We start from the raw sequence: 19,099 nt of genomic DNA on the forward strand, positions 1-19,099 counted from the left end.
TCATTATTCAATCATCATCAAGAAACATGGGTACTGGAACACAGCTCTACATTTTCAGGCAGTTCCCTCCAGCCTCTCCCTAATATCTTGAATAACAAGGTGATAATCCACTTAATGCATAAGAATAATCTCCAGGACGACCTCTCGACTCTGTTTGGAATCTCTCAGCCATTGACACTTTATCTCATTTCACTCTACGCCCTTTTGGTCGAGAAGGTTTTCTCAATCCCTTGATACTGAGTCTCAGCTCATTCTAGGGTTTTTCTCAATCCCTTGCTGCTGAGTCTCAGCTCATTTTAGGATTTCTGTCCCATGTTGCCAGGAAGGTCCACAACCCTGGGAGTCATGTCCCAAGTAGACAGGAGGAGGGTGGTGAGTTTGCTTGTTGTGTTGGCTGGAGAGAGGGGCCACATCTGAGCAACAAAAGAGGTTCTCTTGGGGGGTGACTCTTAGGCCTAATTTTAAGTAGACTTGACCTATCCTTTGTGGGGTTAAGTTTCATATGAACAAACCCCAAGACTGGGGCTCAGCCTATAGCTTTGGCTGTCCACACTGCTTGTGAGAATATCAAGAATTCAACGTGGGGAAGTTGAATTTCTCCCTGTTCTCACCATTCCCCCAAGGGGGCTTTGCAAATACTTTTCCACTCACTGATCAAATCACTCTGGGATTCATCTGGGCATCACTCTGGACAAACCAACAAAATCTCATGTCCTACCTGAGATTCCAAGTACTTATGGTGTTCAATCAAACTATCTACATAAGTTATATTAGGAAATGCACTAGTCAAAATAGAAATTTTGTACCAAATAAACATTTTTTAGCTTTAGTCTCACACATAAGTTGAAATTTTAAAACATTAATTACCATCTATTTTTAGCATCCTGCAGTAATGACATTCCTTTGTTCTTCCTCATGCAAAAACATTTTTAAAATTTGTACATTTAGTCACTATTATTATACACTCTAGGCATTCCTAGATTATACCATCTCAATCTTTAGCATCTATCTTTCTTTCTGATTTCATTTATGCCCCCAGACCTCCTCCCTCTATGATTCTCACATGCAGCTTCATTCATAACATACTTGTATTACAGTTAGGTAGTGTTGTGCTGTCCATTTCTGAGTTTTTATATTCAATCCTGTTGTACAATCTGTATCCCTTCAGCTGCAATTACCCAATATCTTACCCTATTTCTATCTCCTGATGGCCTCTGTTACCAATGAAATATTCCAAGTTTATTCATTAATGTCAGTTCATATCAGTTAGACCTTACAATATTTATCCTTTTGTGTTTTTGGCTAATCTCACTCAGCATAATGTTCTCAAGGTCCATCCAGGTTGTTACATACTTCATAACTTTATTATGTCTTATAGCTGCATAATATTCTATTGTATGTATATACCACAGTTTGTTTAGCCATTCGTCTGTTGATGGACATTTGGCTGTTTCCCTCTCTTTGCAATTGTAAATAATGCTGCTATAAACATTGGTGTGCAAATGTTCGTTTGTGTCATTACCCTTATGTCCTTTGAGTACATACCTAGCAATGGTATTGCCGGGTCATATGGCAATTCTATATTCAGCTTTTTTGAGGAACCGCCAAACTGCCTTCCACAGCTGTTGCACCATTTGACATTCCCACCAACAGTGAATAAGTGTGCCTCTTTCACCGCATCCTCTCCAGCACTTGTCATTTTCTGTTTTGTTGATAATGGCCATTCTGGTGGGTGTGAGATGACATCTCATTGTGGTTTTGATTTGCATTTCTCTAATGGCCAGGGAAGTTGAGCATCTTTTCATGTGTCTATTGGCCATTTGTATTTCCTTTTCTGAGAAGTGTCTGTTCAAGTCTTTTTCCCATTTTGTAATTGGATTGGCTGTCTTTTTGTTATTGAGTTGAACAATCTCTTTATAAATTCTTTATCTGATATGTTGTTTCCAAATATTGTCTCCCATTGTGTAGGCTGCCTTTTTACTTTCTTGATGAAATTCTTTGATGCACAAAAGTGTTTAATTTTGAAGAGTTCCCAGTTTTTTCTTTCTTTCTTCAGTGCTCTTGCTTTGGGTGTAAGGTCTATAAAACCACCTCCAAGTATAAGATTTATAAGATATTTACCTACATTTTCTTCTAACAGTTTTATGGTCTTAGACCTAATGTTTAGGTCTTTGATCCATTTTGAGTTAACTTTTGTATAGGGTGTGAGATATGGGTCCTCTTTCATTCTTTTGCATATGGATATCCAGTTCTCTAGGCACCATTTATTAAAGAGACTGTTCTGTCCCAGGTGAGTTGGCTTGACTGCCTTATCAAAGATCAGTTGTCCATAGAAAGAAGGTCTATATCTAAACACTCTATTCAATTCCATTGGTCAATATATCTATCTTTATTCCAGTACCATGCTGTTTTGACCACTGTAGCGTCATAATATACCTTAAAGTCAGGTAGTGTGAGACCTCCTCTGACTTCATTTTTTTTTCCTCAGGATACTTTTAGCTATTTGGGGCACCCTGCCCTTCCAGATAAATTTGGTTATTGGTTTTTCTATTTCTGAAAAGTAAGTTATTGGGATTTTTATTGGTATTGCATTGAATCTGTAAATTAATTTAGGTAGAATTGACATCTTAACTATATTGAGTCTTCCAGTCCATGAACACAGTGTGCCCTTCCATCTATTAAGGTCTTCTGTGATTTCTTTTAACAATTTCCTGTAGTTTTCTTTGTATAGGTCTTTTGTCTCTTTAGTTAAATCTATTCCTAAATATTTTGTTCTTTTGGCTGCAATTGTAAATGGAATTTGTTTCTTGATTTCCCCCTCAGATTGTTCATTACTAGTGTATAGAAACACTACAGATTTTTGAGTGTTGATCTTGTAAACTGCCACTTTGCTGTACTCTTTTATTAGCTCTAGTAGTTTTGCTGCGGCTTTTTCGGGGTTTCTGGCATGTAGTATCATATCATGTGCAAACAGTGAGAGTTTTACTTCTTCCTTTCCAATTTTGATTCCTTGTATTTCTTTTTCTTGTTTAATTGCTCTGGCTAGAACTTCCAACACAATGTTGAATTACAGTGGTGATAGTAGACATCCTTGTCTTGTTCCTGATCTTAGGGGGAAAGTTTTCAGTTTTTCTCCATTGAGGATGATATTAGCTGTGGGTTTTTTATATATTCCCTGTATCATTTTTAGGAAGTTCCATTCTATACCTATCCTTTGAAGTGTTATTCCTATCCTTTGAAGTGTTTTCAACAGGAAAGGATGTTGAATTTTGTCAAATACCTTTTCTGCATCCATCGAGATGATCATATGGTTTTTCCGCTTTGATTTGTTGATATGGTGCATTACATTAATTGATTTTCTTATGTTGAACCATCTTGCATACCTGGGATGAATCCTACTTGGTCATGATGTATAATTCTTTTAATGTGTTGCTGGATTCGATTTGCTGGAATTTTGTTGAGGATTTTTGCATCTATATTCATTAGAGAGATTGGTCTGTAGTTTTCTTTTTTGTAATATCTTTGTCTGGCTTTGGTATGAGTGTGATGTTGGCTTCATAGAATGAGTTAGGTAGCTTTCCCTCCTTTTCAATTTTTTGGAAGAGTTTGAGCAGGAATGGTACTAATTCCTTCTTGAATGTTTGGTAGAATTCACATGCGAAGCTATCTGGTCCTGGACTTTTCTTTTTGGGGAGCTTCTTAATGACTGATTCAGTTTCTTGACTTGTGATTAGTTTGTGAGGTCATCTATTTCTTCTCGAGTCAAAGTTGGTTGTCCATACCTTTCTAGGAAGTTGTCCATTTCATCTACATTGTTGTATTTATTAGCATAAAGTTGTTCATAGTATCCTGTCATTACTTCCTTTAATTCTGTGGGGTCAGTGGTTATGTCTCCTCTTCCATTTCTGATCATATTTATTTTCATCATCTTTCTTCTTCTTTTTGTCAGTCTTGCTAAGGGTTCATCAATCTTATTGATTTTGTCATAGAACCAGCTTCTGGTTTTGTTGATTTTCTCAATTGTTTTCATGTTCTCAATTTCACTTATCTCTGCTCTAATCTTTGTTATTTCTTTCCTTTTGCTTGCTTTGGGGTTAGTTTGCTGTTCTTTCTCTACTTCTTCCAAGTGAACAGTTAATTCCTTGATTTTTGCCCTTTCTTCTTTTTTGATATAGACATTTAGGGCAATACATTTCCCTCTTAGCACTGCCTTTGCTGCATCCCATAAGGTTTGATATGTTGTGTTTTCATTTTCATTTGCCTTGAGATATTTACTGATTTCTCTTGTAATTTCTTCCTTGACACACTGGTTGTTTAAGAGTGTGTTGTTGATCCTCCACATATTTGTGAATTTTCTGGCACTCTGCCTATTACTGATTTCCAACTTCATTCCTTTATGATCTGAGAAAGTGTTTTGTATGATTTGAATCTTTTTAAATTTATTGAGACTTGGTTTGTGACCCAGCATATGGTCTATCTTTGAGAATGATCCATGAGCACTTGAGAAAAAGATGTATCCTGCTGTTGTGGGGTGTAATGTTCTATAAATGTCTGTTAAGTCTAGCTCATTTATTGTATTATTCAAATTCTCTGTTTCTTTATTGATCCTCTGTGTGGATATTCTGTCCATTGATGAGAGTGGGGATTTGAAGTCTCCAACTATTATGGTAGATGTGTCTATTTCTCTTTTCAGTGTTTGCCACATGTATTTTGGAGCATTCTGGTTCAGTGCATAAATATTTATGATTGTTATGTCTTCATGATGAATTGTTCCTTTTATTAATACATAGTATCCTTCTTTGTCTCTTTTAATTGTTTTACATTTGAAGTCTAATTTGTTGGATATTAGTATAGCTACTCCTGCTCTTTTCTGATTGTTATTTGCATGAAATACCTTTTCCCAACCTTTCAATTTCAACCTATGTTTATCTTTGGGTCTAAGATGTGTTTCCTGTAGACAGCATATAGATGGGTCCTGTTTTTTAATCCATTCTTCCAGTCTATGTCTTTTGATTGGGGAGTTTATTCCATTAACATTTAGTGTTATTACTGTACAGGTAGTAGTTTCTTCTACCATTTTTCCTTTTGGATTTTATATGTCATATCTAATTTTCCTTCTTTTTACCTTTACTCATAGTTTTCCTTTCTACACTCTTCTCCACAGCTCTCTCTTCTGTCTTTTTGTATCTGTCTCTACTGCTCCCTTTAGTATTTCTTGTAGAGCTGGTCTCTTGGTCACAAATTCTCTCAGTGATTTTTTTTGCCTGGAAATGTTTTAATTTCTCCCTCATTTTGAAGGACAATTTTGCTGGATATAGAATTCTTAGTTGGCAGTTTTTCTCTTTTAGTAATATAAGTATATTATCCACTATCTTCTTGCCTCCATGGTTTCTGCTGAGAAATCTACACATAGTCTTATTGGGCTTCCCTTGTATGTGATGGATTGCTTTTCTCTTGCTGCTTTCAAGATTCTCTCTTTCTCTTTGACCTCTGACATTCTGATTAGTAAATGTCTTGGAGTACATCTATTTGGATCTATTCTTTTTGGGGTATGCTGCACTTCTTGGATCTGTAATTTTAAGCCTTTCATAAGAGTTGGGAAATTTTCAGTAATAATTTCCTCCATTAGTTTTTCTCCTCCTTTTCCCTTCTGTTCTCCTTCTGGGACACCCACAACATGTATATTCATGTGTTTCATGTGGTCATTCAACTCCCTGAGTCCCTGCTCATACTTTTCCATTTTTCCCTATATTTTATTTTTCTTGTCAGATTTCAGGTGTTCCGTCCTCCAGTTCACTAATCCTATCTTCTGCCTCTTGAAATCTACCATTGTAGGTTTCCATTGTTTTTTCATCTCTTCTACTGTGCCTTCCATTCCCATAAGTTCTGTGATTTGTTTTTTCAGACTTTTGATTTCTCCTTTTTGTTCATTCCTTGCCTTCTTTATATCCTCCCTCAATTCATTGATTTGGTTTTTGATGAGGTTTTCCATGTCTGTTCGTATATTCTGAATTAATTGTTTCAGCTCCTGTATCTCATTTGAATTGTTGGTTTGTTCCTTTGACAGGGCCATATCTTCAATTTTTATAGTGTGATTTATTTTTTGCTGCCATCTAGACATTTAATTACCTGAATGAGTTTATTCTGGAGATTGCTTTCACTTCTTTTACCTAGGGTTTTCTTGCTGGATGAATTTGTTGTCTATCTGTTCTTTGATATTCAGTTCAGCTTTTTCTGGAACTCTAGCTTAGGTTTTGTTTAACAAAGGAGAATTTTTCAGTTCTTATTTTCTTGTTTCTTGCCCTGCTTGTATGGTGCTTTTCCCCCCACACCCTTAGGAGGTATTATAGGTATTATAGGTGCCAGCCGGATTTTCCCAGACCAAACTGGCCCCCTATCAGGAGGAAAGAGTCACCTGCATCAGTTTTCCCTGAGGGTGAGACCCAGCAGGTTGAAAGACTTTCCTGTGAAGTCTCTGGACTCTGTTTTGCTTATCCTGTCCAGTATGAGGTGCTTGTCTGCCTGCAGGTCCCACCAGCATAAGATGATGCGGTATCTTTAACTTTGGTGGACTCTCCCTGCTGGGGGCATGGTGGAGACAGAGGAGAGGTTGTAGGCTGGTTTTAATGGTTTCAAATTACCAAGCCCTGGTGCCTGAATTCCTTATGGGAGGAATTCCACCTGAGATGGGCTTCATCCCTCCCCTGGGGAAGGCACAGGCTCCAGACAAACCCTCAAAAGAGCTTGTTTCTGCCTATGCCTGGGGCAGTTGCAGCCTGAGAAGTCCTCCTGCTGTATTCAAAGACAGCCAAGCCTTGTAGAAACACAGCCACAAAAACCTCTGTTTCTTTTCTTTTTATCTTTTTCCATCAGCCCTGCCCCCTTGGCACCGGGGCAAAAATGAATGACCTCCGCTTTGCCCAGGTTCACCTGAGCTGGGGACCTACTTTTAGTAGTCAGTGTCAGGTCGGGGGAAAGGGAAAAGGCGCTGCTTCTTGAGCTGTGAAGGCTGTGTTGCCCCTCCCAACATGGCTTCCAGGACAAGGAGATGAACTGCTCCTTCTGGACGTCACCTAACCTCCATCTTTAAAAGCTGCCCGCGCGAGAGCCCGCAGGTGGACTCATCTCTTTCCATTTTGGATTCAGTGAGCTCTGCCCGGGAGCACAGAAATAAACCTGCCTTCTTTAAATTTCCCGGTCTACCTTCCTTCTTTCTCACCCTTTCACCTCCTAAACCTTTCAGTCAGAATTTGTTAATTAATTCCACAATTGGCATTTCGTTGGGCTCAGTCCCTGCTGCTGGTAAAGTCTCTTTCCTTTCCCCATGGGAAGCAGCCCATGGGTGGGGTCTCTGGCTGCCGCAGCTTGGGGAACTCATGGTTCTGGGGAGGCTTGCAGCCAGTCCATCTGGTCCAGACTGGGGTACACTGTGTGTCCGGTCACTGATGTGGCCCCAGAAGCTGTTCTGGACTGTTTCTGTTTATTTAGTAGTTGTTCTGGGGGATGAACTAAAACGCGCACATTACTTAGCCGCTGTCTTGGTCCCCCAGAACTTACATTCTTGATGGGCATAAACATCTCACCATGTTTTGGTCATTGCAGAATGAAATACCTGACAAGAGGAGCTATGCTTTACGTTTGAGTCATTAGGCAAATTTTTACAGCATAGGACTGAGGAGGTCCCCTTATCCAAAACTGCCATTAAAGTATAGCTAAGAGTAGTTGTGAATTACCTCCAGGAGGCCTCGTGATTTTATCCTAAGGATCAGCTATAAAACATAACATTTTACCTGTGGTTAGAGAAAGCTTGTCACCTTTTGAAAGATGAAAAACTAATATAACCATTCAACCTTTTGAGGAAAAAAAATAGGGAAAATCATGACTGAGAAATAAGCAATTTAAAGAAAAATGGAATGGATCTTGTACTTATGAAATTTCAACTGTTAGGAAAGGCCTAAAATCTACAGAACTGGCATTGGGAAATCACATAAGGAGAATGTCTGCTGGTGAATAGAGGAAAATTATGACTGAGAATGGAGGATTCAGAAAAGAATAATATAAATAGAAGTGCCTTTTAGGTGAGGGGTTGGCTCCATCATTTTTCAGAGCTGCCTACCAAAATTAAACTGAATATAAGAGAATCACCTGGGCTGCTGTTAAGAAGCACAAGTTCCTGGGGCTGACTTGGGGTCTGCTGAATAAAAAGCTATAAGTTTAAGGCCTAGAAATCTGCACTTTTAATGAGCACAGTACGGTAGAAGCAGTGATGTAATGCCTACATCCCTACTTCAGGACCAAGGCATTATTCCACCATCTGCCAATGGTGTTGGCTATTGTTGGCTGACAATTGAGTCACTTCCCAGGAATTGCCACAAGCGGAAGCTTTGCCCAAGGCTGAGTTCTTTCCCCTAAGAACAACCTGCATCCAATGGAGTACAAATATCTGGTCCCCGTGTCAAAATATAGGACAGCTCTGGTAGGCCATTCCATCTCCAGAATCCTTGAAGGGACAGATTGAGGCCTCTATTGCAACTGCATCTTAGCTCAACTTTTCCCTCTGCCTATTCCTGTTTCCCTCAAAAACAAACAAACAAAACAAAAAATCCCACCTTCACCTCAAGGTGTGTTTCTTGGGAATCTGGATGCAAAATGCACCATATATGTTCAGTATTGTTCCAGTTGTTTCTCTCTAACCAGAAAATGGGGGAAAGTCAATAACCAGAAAGAGCTTAGCCTTGGACTATGGCATAAATGGCACTTTCAATCTTCCTGGGTTACCACCTACCTTCTCGGATCACGAAAAGCAAAGGAAGCAGCAGAAGATCAAGTAGGAAGAAGCTCCAAGAAGCCAGGTGACTGTATAAGTGACAATGGAAATGGTGGCTACAGAAGCATCAGCAGGTGGGAAACAATTGGAAATGAAGCTCTGATGGCAGCCACAGCACAGTAGAAACATACCATCAGAGGGAGCCAAAGGGGATGTGGTAGTTAGGTTCAGGTGTCAGCTTGGCCAGGTGTTGATGCCCCATTGTTCTGTTTCTGTGGACTTAAATCATCAGTAGTGAAATTTTATGACTGTTTACATTTGCAGTCGGCTAAGGGGAGTGCCTTCCACAATGACTAAGATTTAATTTAATTAATTGAAGGCTTAAAAGAGAGAGGTCAGAAGGGAGCTCAGTGCAGCACAGCCCAAGCAACTCAGGATTCCTCATCTCAGCACTCGTAGCTCAGCCCAGACATTTGGAGATGCAGAAAGGAATTGCCCCGTGAAAGCCGTTGGAACTCAAAAGCCAGGAGAAAAGGCCAGCAGACATCAACATGCTGCTTACCAAGTAACAGAGAATCTCAGATGAAAACTAGCTGCCTTTCCTCTGAAGAACTAAAAATTTTTAAGTAAATAAATCCCCTTATTAAAAGCTGATCCATCTCTGGTATGTTGCATTCTGGCAGCTTTAGCAAACTAAAACAGGGGGTAACATCACTCTCCCTCAAAGAAGTAAGGAACCTGGGCAGTTGCTGAAGGGACTAGTAGAAAAGAGGGGAGTTATCATCCCAGCAGTTATGCTCATAAGGGTTCACCAAGAGACTTGTTTTTATTTACTTGTTTTGAGTTTACCCATAGATTCTGGGAGAGTATATGTGATCGCCACATATGCAATTATTTGGTCATCCTCCCTGATCTTCTAATTCCTGGTCTCCATGGTCGATGTGGGGAAGATGGTGATTCTGCCGCCTGACCAGAGTCTACTTGGTTGGGGAAAGATGTTGAGTTGAGGTGGGCCAATCACAGCTCCTTCCTTAAAATCTTTAAAATAAATTTCCCTTTCTGCTTAAATTAGTTCCACTTGGTTTTCTCTGACTTGGGACCAGTGGAGTTCTGATAATATAATGGTTTGGGGATACGAAAGGAATATAATATTCATGGAGTAACTACTGTGTGCCAGACATTTAAAAAAACTAAGTTTATTAGCTAATTATAGTTTGAAATATTAGCAAGACATCTGCCACTGAAAATAATCATATTTGGTTATGGCAAATAAACTATACTAAATGATTCCAGCCTAGACCTACTCAATCCAGATACTGAAGTGAGTAAGTTTCCCAACTTTGTCACCCTTACTCATGAGCATGCATTCAGACCATCATCAGACTCCATACTGAGGTTCTTCTATGGACCAAATGAGTGACTGGAAACACCTACACTTAAGATGTTTCAGACCCAAAGTATCTTTTTCATCTTTTGTAAAGTGAAGTTCTGGGTCTCAGTCTAGTAGTCATTCAAATGTTTGAACAGATGTAAAGCATGTTAAGTGGAGAAAACTTATGGACCCACAGCAGAGCTCCTCTAGCTTGTCTTGTGAATGTAAAAGTGTTGAAGTAGCAAGTCTGTTGTGACAGCATACTTACTTTGCTACTTAAATGCCATGTATATAAATGTGTGGATCTCTTCTTAATCAACTAGGGAGAACATTCTGGCTTCAATGACTCAGTAATAGAACCCAGCCAAATCGAGATTTGACAAGAATTTTGCTTGAAATATCTGACAATGATAATAAATCTATCTTTTTTGCTATTTTATAAAATGAAGGAATCAGACCATTAGCTAACATTTACTGAGCTATTAAGCACCATTTTAAGTGTTTTTATGTGTATATCTCAGTTAATCATTGTAGTAGACTGTTATGTTGGTCATATTAATAAGCTGTACTGTTGGAGCTCACCTCCTGCAGTCCTTCTGCAGTGATTCTAATCTTGGCCATATTACTTGGTTCAACTGGGCTTTAGCAATCATGTGGCAAGCAGGGGCTTCATAATTGGCTGTGCATTAGGGCTTTATCTCTTGAAAGTCTGCCTCTCTCTGGAACCCCTCAAGCCAAATTGCTAAGTGGTTTGGCTATCCTGATGAAAAATCCACGGAAAGAGAGAGGGGGAAAGATGAATACCTGGCTAAGAAATCACTGTAGATTTAACTAGAACTGTTCCAAACATCCCAGCGGAGATGCCACATTTGTTATCAAAGAAGACATCTTGGACATTCCAACCCAAGGAGATAGCATGTGATTGGACAGCTTCTAGCTCATTTGTTCAAACTGAAAAATAATCTAAATTTGGGGATGGCTTGTTATACACAATAGATGATTGAATTAACTCTCATAACCCTTGAGGTTGTACTTGTATGATACCATTTTATAAATGCAGAAACTGAAGCAGAGAAGTTACCTAATTTGGCAACGGTAACACAAGTGGTAAGTGGAAGAAACAAGTTTCAAGTCTAGGAAGTCTACTTCAATTAATATGCTACATTAGTTCTCTAATATAAAGATATCTCTATTAATAATACTAGAAAGAAAAAGACATTTGTGAATATATATTGTAAACCCAGCCCTGTAATAAATGTTTTAAATAAATGATGTCATTTTATCTTCCCAAATAGCCAATGAGGGAGTTGAGTAGATGTCTATTTATTTTTATAATATTTTATTAGTATTTTTCTTTCTTTTTGTGAGAGTACCCCCTGGTACCTTTTGGAGAATTGCCTCCATTGTAGTGTATATAGACTTGATGTCAGTGGCCATTCACTAGCCCTACCCACTTCTAGCCAAAGGATAGACAGAAGACCTAAATTGAACCAATTAGGATCTGTCATAAACATTTGAATCTTGAGTGCAGAGCCACTAAAGGAGAGAAACTTGGCTGGAGGGATTAAATATGGGAGTAGGAGCCAGGGAAATAATTCATCTTTAATTATCTAGAGCTACTATATTTCATGTTTCTCTGCCTGGTTCTCTGCCCTTTCCTCATTTGTTACTTCGATACATTCCTTCTCTGCTTAATTGAACCAGGCACATTATATTGCATTCAACAAAATAATTATTTCAAGATAAGAGGACTTGGTTTCATCGAATCTAAGTAACTTTCCCAGGATCACACATCTAGTATATGGAGGAGCTGGGATTCTAATTCACCTCTTAAACTCAAAATCTAAGCTTTAAATACTTTTCTTTCAGGAATGACACTTTGTTAGATTCCCTGAGCTATGTAATTTTAGATCTACAGATATCTATATTGTTAATCAAAAAGCAATACAAGGTCTTTTGCCTCATTGCATTCTGAAAACAAGATGGGTCACCAGCAGTTCTACTAGAGCCATCCTTGAGAATTCAGCTAGAGTTCCCTGCTCTTGGCATTTTTGCTCAAACCAGCATTATCTGATCTGAAAATTTGGCCTCAATATGTACCACCAATGTTTCCATTGATACATAAATGATAGAGTCTTCATTAAATTAGACTAAGTGATCTTCCTTGAATGGGTTATCCACGATATCCCCACAACTAAAGAAACAATACTAGTTCTTTGTATATAAAATAAAGCTAAAAAAACTTCAAAAAAAAAGTAAAAGAAAGAACAACATAGGTGGACTCCATTATTTTAACAGCCTCCAAAAATGTGTTTAAGATATAATTTAATTTAGCATTAGCATTTATTGAAGAAAACCATTGTTAAGTGCCTATGCAAGATTGGAAGGAGTATCAAATTTTAAGAGAATAAATAAATCTGTTTTGAATTCTGGCTTATTTAGTTAATGAACTTTGGGGAAATCTTTTCATACATCTGAGTTTCAGTTCCTCAACTCTACAATGGGGTTATTAATACTTAATTTATAAACTTGTTTAGATTTTAAATAAAACATACATTTAAACTTGCCTTTATTTGGTAGGCATTCAACCAATATATATTTCTCATTGACCTAAAGAAAGGTACTGTTTTTTATTTATAAATAATAATACATGATAAAATAAATTATTCACTCATTCAGTCAACAAATATGGAGTCTCCACTCACACAGTAAGCATTTTATATTGGTACAATACATTTACAAAGATGAATAAGATGTAGTCTTCCTCTTTGAGCAGATCAAGGGAGGGAAAAGAGTATTACTTCTGAAAAATACAAGTGCTGTGCAGGAGTAAAGGATGGAGTCCATGACTCTTATTTAGTGACTTCCAGAAAGGCCACACAAAGGAGGTTGATATTTTACCTGGGCCTTGTAGGATGATGAAGCAAAGAGAATGAAGCTCAAAGAATTTAATTAACCAAAGTTACATGAATAGGAACTGCTTGAGTTATTGTATACTAATTTTTACTTCAAATCTAAGACTATTTCCATTGTAGCATTCACATATGTCAAATTAATTTAAACAGAAACAAAAATAGAATTCCTTTATCAATGGGTTCAAGGTAAAATGATGAGCTATACATTCTCATTTGACCATGTTAGAAGAAAAGAGAGAATGAGTTACAGCTGTCAGGGGACATATTTTTCTGACTCCAGAATGCCCATATTTGCTAGGCTTAGCTGATTAAACCAACTCTGGAGTACTAGTTCAACCTTAATACACTGATTCTCATCCAGTCCTAGTGTTGAAAACGTCCCATTATTTGGCCTACAAAAGGAAATGACTCAAGCATGGGAAGGAAAGATGGAAACTACCTATGGCATCATTGAATCTGTCCCTTGCCAGATAGTATCTTCCTGTGTATATACTTTCTTAATTAGATCTTGTCCAGGCTGGGCTTCTATCCATCCAATGAAATATCAGCTCTATATGTCCAGAGGCAGTGGTCTGAACAATTTGGAAGGAGGCCATCTAATGGGGGTCATAGACACCTCCTACTGGGTCAGTGAATGGCCAGTGGATGTCTCCAGCCCTCTTTGTACTCCCTAATCTCTAGCTATGTTTCTCCTGCCAAAAGTCTGCTTGGCTATTGCTGGCCACTATTCAACATCCAGATAGAATGACTATCCTGGGTGGGTCTTCTTGGGTGGGGCTGAAGACTGGGCAAACTACAACTATGGGTCATAACTATAGTATGACCCCCTAGCTTTACAGTCATTAGTTAGTGTGTTACCCTTTCTTGTACTCTCTTCCCCAGATACATGGACATGAAAAATGTCACCAGCTGTGAAAGAGAGTTAAAAAAAAAAATCCCCTTTTTTAAGCTGGCTTGCTTAAATACACCTCCACACAATATTGATTAAAATATTAAAAAAAAGAATGAAAGAAATATCTTCTTCCTCAGTATATACATAATAAAGGCATATGTTTTTATTATTTCCTTGGGTATAGCTTTGCTTTAGTTTCCTCACTGCTAAAACAAATACCATACAATGGTTTGGCTTAAAAAGAGGAATTTATTGGCTTACAGTTTTGAGGCTAGAAGGAGTCCAAAATCAAGGCATCAAAATCAAGGTGATACACAAAAGCAACTTATTTTGTTGCTAATATTGGACTGGTGAATGTTGAGATTTCAGAAAGGTCTTTGAATATTTGCCCATGGATAGAGTTAATTTTGAATTACAAGGAGGCAGATTTATGAAGCACTTGTAGAGTCTTAGAAATAAAATATTTTACTTGTTTCAAAAAAAAAAAAAATCAAGGTGATGCATTTGCCCTGAAGTCTATGGCTTTCTAGAGCTGACTGCTGGTGAACCTTAGGGTCCCTTGGCTTTTTTGTAAAATGGCAAGGCACATGATGGCATGTCATCCTTTCTCTTCTGGGTTCTGTTGAAGCCCAACTTCTTGCTTCTCCAGTGACTTCTCTTTGTGGCTTTCTCTATAAGATCTCTAGAAATAGGATTAAGACTCATGCTGAGTCAGTTGGCCATACCTTAGGTAAAAATAACCTTATCAAAAGATCCTATTTACAATGGTTTCACACCCACAGGAATGTATTAAGCTTAAGAACATGTTTTTCTCACGTACATAACTCCAAGCCTCCACAAGCTTGTAAGAATGATTTCTTGATTTATGGGAATAAACAGCAGAGGGAAAAGAAAGCCTTTCTTTCCTCTTAAAGAATGACTAATAAGTCACTCTTAAATAATCACCCATATGATCTCACCATATGAAAGTTCTCAGAATTTTCTGTATGTCAGGCACTATTTTAGGTTTGAGATACAAACTAAAACCCTAAATTCCTAGATTTTATACTCCAGGTGCTGAGAGAAATAGCAATCAAGCAACACATGAATAAATATAATAATTTCAAACAATGATGAATGTATTGGATAGTGTGTAGGGATAATGTGATAGAAAATGACTGAGGAATGGGAAGGGGTCTCTGAGGAGGTGACATATATGACAAGAAGCCAACCACACTAAGTTCTTTAAAAAGAGTACTTAAGGCAAGAAATAGAGAGCAATTATAAAGGCCCTGAGGTGGAAACAGCCTCAGCTTAGCTGAGGAACAGAAAGCACGCCAGTATGACTATGCTGTAATGAGGAAGAAAAAGAGAAGCTCAACAGGAAGTCATGCAAACAGACAGAAGGCAGATCCACTGGACTTTGTGGAACATAGTGTCCTAAGTGAGAATAAGAAGGCATTTGAAGGCTTCTAAGCAGGTGAGTGACATGAATTCACACTGGCCATTCTATGGAAAAATATAGAAAGATAGATTAGAGGTTCTGACAGTAGACACAAGATGGCTGGAGCATGGCCTAGGGTGGAAGTAATAGGATGCAGAGAGGTGTCTCTCAGGATCCTAATCCAGCCTCTGCCATGGTATAAATTCTCCTGTGCTCAAAACTAATAACAGTAACTCAAATCTGAAGAGTTTTTCTGTGTTCCTATTGACCTTTCCATACTATTATTTTTATTGATCTTGACAGCAGCCCTATAAGGTTTGTAGCAGAAAAGCGTTTATGCCTTCACAAATGAAGAAATTGAAGCATCTACTAAAAATCAACCAGAACAACTAGTGAAGCATGACTTGTCTGTAATGAATTGTGTTCTTCTCAAACTCAGAAAACACTACAATTAATGGTTTACCAGCTCTGTGTATGAAGGAGGAAAAGACCACCTATTTGGGCGGGCCACAGTGCCTCAGCAAGCAAGAACGCTTGCCTGCCATGCCAGAGGACCCGGGTTCATTTCCCAGTGCCTGCCCATGTAAAGAAAAAAAAAAAAAAAAAAAAAGACCACCTATTTTTAGGGAAAATCTTGAGGATGGATAGATGCCAACAAATGGGTGAACTAAAAATGCACTTTTTTGAGAGATGAAATTGGTATTTACTATTTGTAGTTACTCAAGATAAATAGAAAGGAAATTGGAAATCTCTGAATTCAGCTCCTGGTTTTTAGTAGAAAAAGGTTCTATGGAGATTGCACAGTTTATCTAAGGTCACAAAACCATTCCATCTAAATCTAGGATTAGAGTTTGCATGTCTCAGCCTTCAGTCCAGTGGAGTGCTAAGTAAAGAAATTATAAGAGGGAAGTAAGGAAGCCATTTAGGAAGGAGAAAGGAACAAAGAAAATTTTTATTAAATTCCTATTATGTGGCAAGTATTTTTCCTAGACACTTTTCATGTGATATGTGAATTACACAATACTTCTGAAAGGTGGGTGGCATTCCCATTGTTATGCAGATGAGGAAGATAAGGCTCAAAGAATTGGAGTAATATTCTCAAATTCATACAACCTGTAAGTGGCAGAGCAGTAATTTGAAACAAGATAATCTGAAACCAAAGCCTAAACTCATAACAAAGTCATATTTCCAAACTGGTTCAGACCATATGCATATCTGAAGCAATTTGTATTTGGGTAAGAACTTTAGGACCTCCATTTTAAAAAATACATTTCAGTATTTTTTAACAATGGTGAAATTTTCAGATACTGTATGTAGTAGTTAGGTTCAGGTGTCAACTTGGCCAGGTGTTGGTCAACTTGTTCTGTTGCTGTGGACTTAAATCATCAGCATGTGAAATTCATTTATGGCTGATTACATCTACAGTCAGTTAAGGGCAGTGCCTTCTGCAATAAGTGGAGCTTAAAAGGAGGAGTTAGAAGAGAGAAGCTCAGGGGCAGCTCAGAACCAGACATCTGGAGATGCAGAAAGGACACGCCCCAAGGAAAGCTTTTTGAACCCAGTAGCTGGGAGAGGGCCAGCAGGCATCACCATGTACCTTCCCAAATCAGTACATTTGTAACTAAATAAATCTCAGTTATAAAAGCCAGTCCATCTCTGGTATATTGCATTCCTGCAGCTTTAGCAAAATAAACCACTGTATTAGACTACCAAGTTTACTTTATATTTAAAATATAATTATCAGTCCAGAAGGCTGAGAGCTTGCACTTTCTAGCTCTCTCTCTTTTTTTTTTTTTTAAGTTTTATTACTCTTAGCAGCAGTGGAATTAAAATTGTGTACAATATTTTAGTTCAGCCATATTAGTAAAGAATGCTCTATCCTATTTCTGAAAACTACAAATTTAGTGAACAAGACATTTCTCCAGTGAATTAAAAGAAGGAGAAAGTCATATTAAAAACACTTAAATATTAGATTACTCCATCAATGGACCATGTATTTTTAAAATTTGGGTTGTGGTTTGTGAGTCAACAGACAATCCATTTAAGGTATAAAATCAGACTTGTTTCTATTTCTGGGTCTGAAGGAGATCCTGTAGACTTTGGTTAATTACAGCTGGCTGAAACTGTCCCCAACACCTCTTGACTTAAAAGCCACTTTGGGAGGCCTCCTATCCTGAGTCATGCTATCTGGGATGATATCACTGATATGCAAGAGAAGTGTACTTTCAACACTCGGAAAGCATCAGAGCTGTATTCCATTAAATCTTCCATCCCAGTTGCCAGTGGATTGTCTAGGTCCACATCAACAAAACATCCTACGTTTTCTTTTCCTGGCAAAACATCACAGAATGTAACTGTTCCAGGTTCTCTAGTTTCTCCAACCTTCAGAGAAACTCTGGAGTTTATTTCCAAGGGCAGGGGTGGGGGGTGTTCCACTTGCATTGTGTCCCCTGGACCTGTCAAATCACTTTCCAATTCATTGTCATCGTCTTCCATGATTTCCAGCTTGTCCAACACAACAAACCCTCGACAATCTTTATCACACTGAAAAAGCTGTTTCTCTTAATATGTCCCATCAGTGAAATCTTGGCTGTGACCCTCTTCCAGCAATTCTAGTCCCAAGAATATCCCCAACAGCATCCGCCCTTTCTGCTAGGTAGGGTCTTCTGAAGTGTGCAACACTAGGACATTTTTCTTCTCAGATCTCAGGTGCACTTTTACAGCTGTCGTTTTACTGTAATTTTAGCCCAGTTTTTTGGGGGCCTTTACTTATTATTTTTCTGTTTTTAAATAGGCCGAAACTCAGCTCACGATTGGCAATTGCCAAAAGTAGCTCTGTGAATTTTTCATTTATTTCTACAACATCCTTTTCATCAACAAAGAGAGCTGTGTGAAGTTGCTCTAAACATTTTAATCCAATCTGATTTTTGCACCTTTTTGGAAGGAATTCTTGAATGTCTCAAAGAACAACCTTAGATATACTGTCCTATACTCCCCTTTGGTACTTCAACCAGCTCCTGCATCTGTATGTAACACTGCATTCTTGAAGAAACAAGTAGAAATTCCATTCTGGGCAGGCCATAGTGGCTCAGTGGCAGAGTTCTCACCTGCCATACCGGAGACCCGGGTTTGGTTCCCGGGTGCCTGCCGATGCACACACAAAAAATTCCATTCTTCCCAGTAGGGTGAAGTAACTTTTTCTTGACTCCATTAGCTTGAGCTCATTTTGGTATTAACTTAAAAAAATTATCTAAAAAAAATTTTAAAAAGGAGCTACTAATAAGTTCATCATAAAACCGCAATAGATGAATTCACTGGCAGTTCCAGAGCATGTTTTTAGCAATTTGGTGTCCATGCTGTAAAAAGATAGCAAATCAAAATGCCTTGTTTGAACAGAGAGCACCTTTCAACTAAAGAACTTCAGGCAGTTGTGTAAAATCACCTGCACTCTAGAAAGGGAAAACTCGGACAGCAGGGCTTTGCCTCTTTCCTGGCTGCCCTGGCCCGTGAACCTGGGCTGGCCCCTCTATCTCTTTTTGAGGTAAATGGATGTAAGTGCAGTCCCAATATGTCAGGCTTAAGAGTTGAGAAGCAGCCCAAGAAAAAGCAGAGGTTTTTACATGAAAAAGCAGGCTTAAGCATTAGCTGGGAAGTAATGCTTAATCGCTACAGAATTTCTGTTTGGTGTGATGGGGAAAGTTTTGGTAATGGGTAGTCATAATGATAGCAC

At 38.3% G+C, this 19,099-nt stretch overlaps 1 pseudogene; it reads right to left on the minus strand.

Moving 5' to 3' along the window:
* Window positions 1-17,337: 17,337 nt before the first annotated feature.
* LOC143686878 (ubiquitin carboxyl-terminal hydrolase CYLD pseudogene) lies at window positions 17,338-18,594 on the minus strand (annotated as a pseudogene).
* Window positions 18,595-19,099: the final 505 nt, after the last annotated feature.

This window comes from Tamandua tetradactyla, chromosome 6 (genome assembly GCF_023851605.1).
Source record: "Tamandua tetradactyla isolate mTamTet1 chromosome 6, mTamTet1.pri, whole genome shotgun sequence".
Classification (NCBI taxonomy): Eukaryota; Metazoa; Chordata; class Mammalia; order Pilosa; family Myrmecophagidae; genus Tamandua; species Tamandua tetradactyla.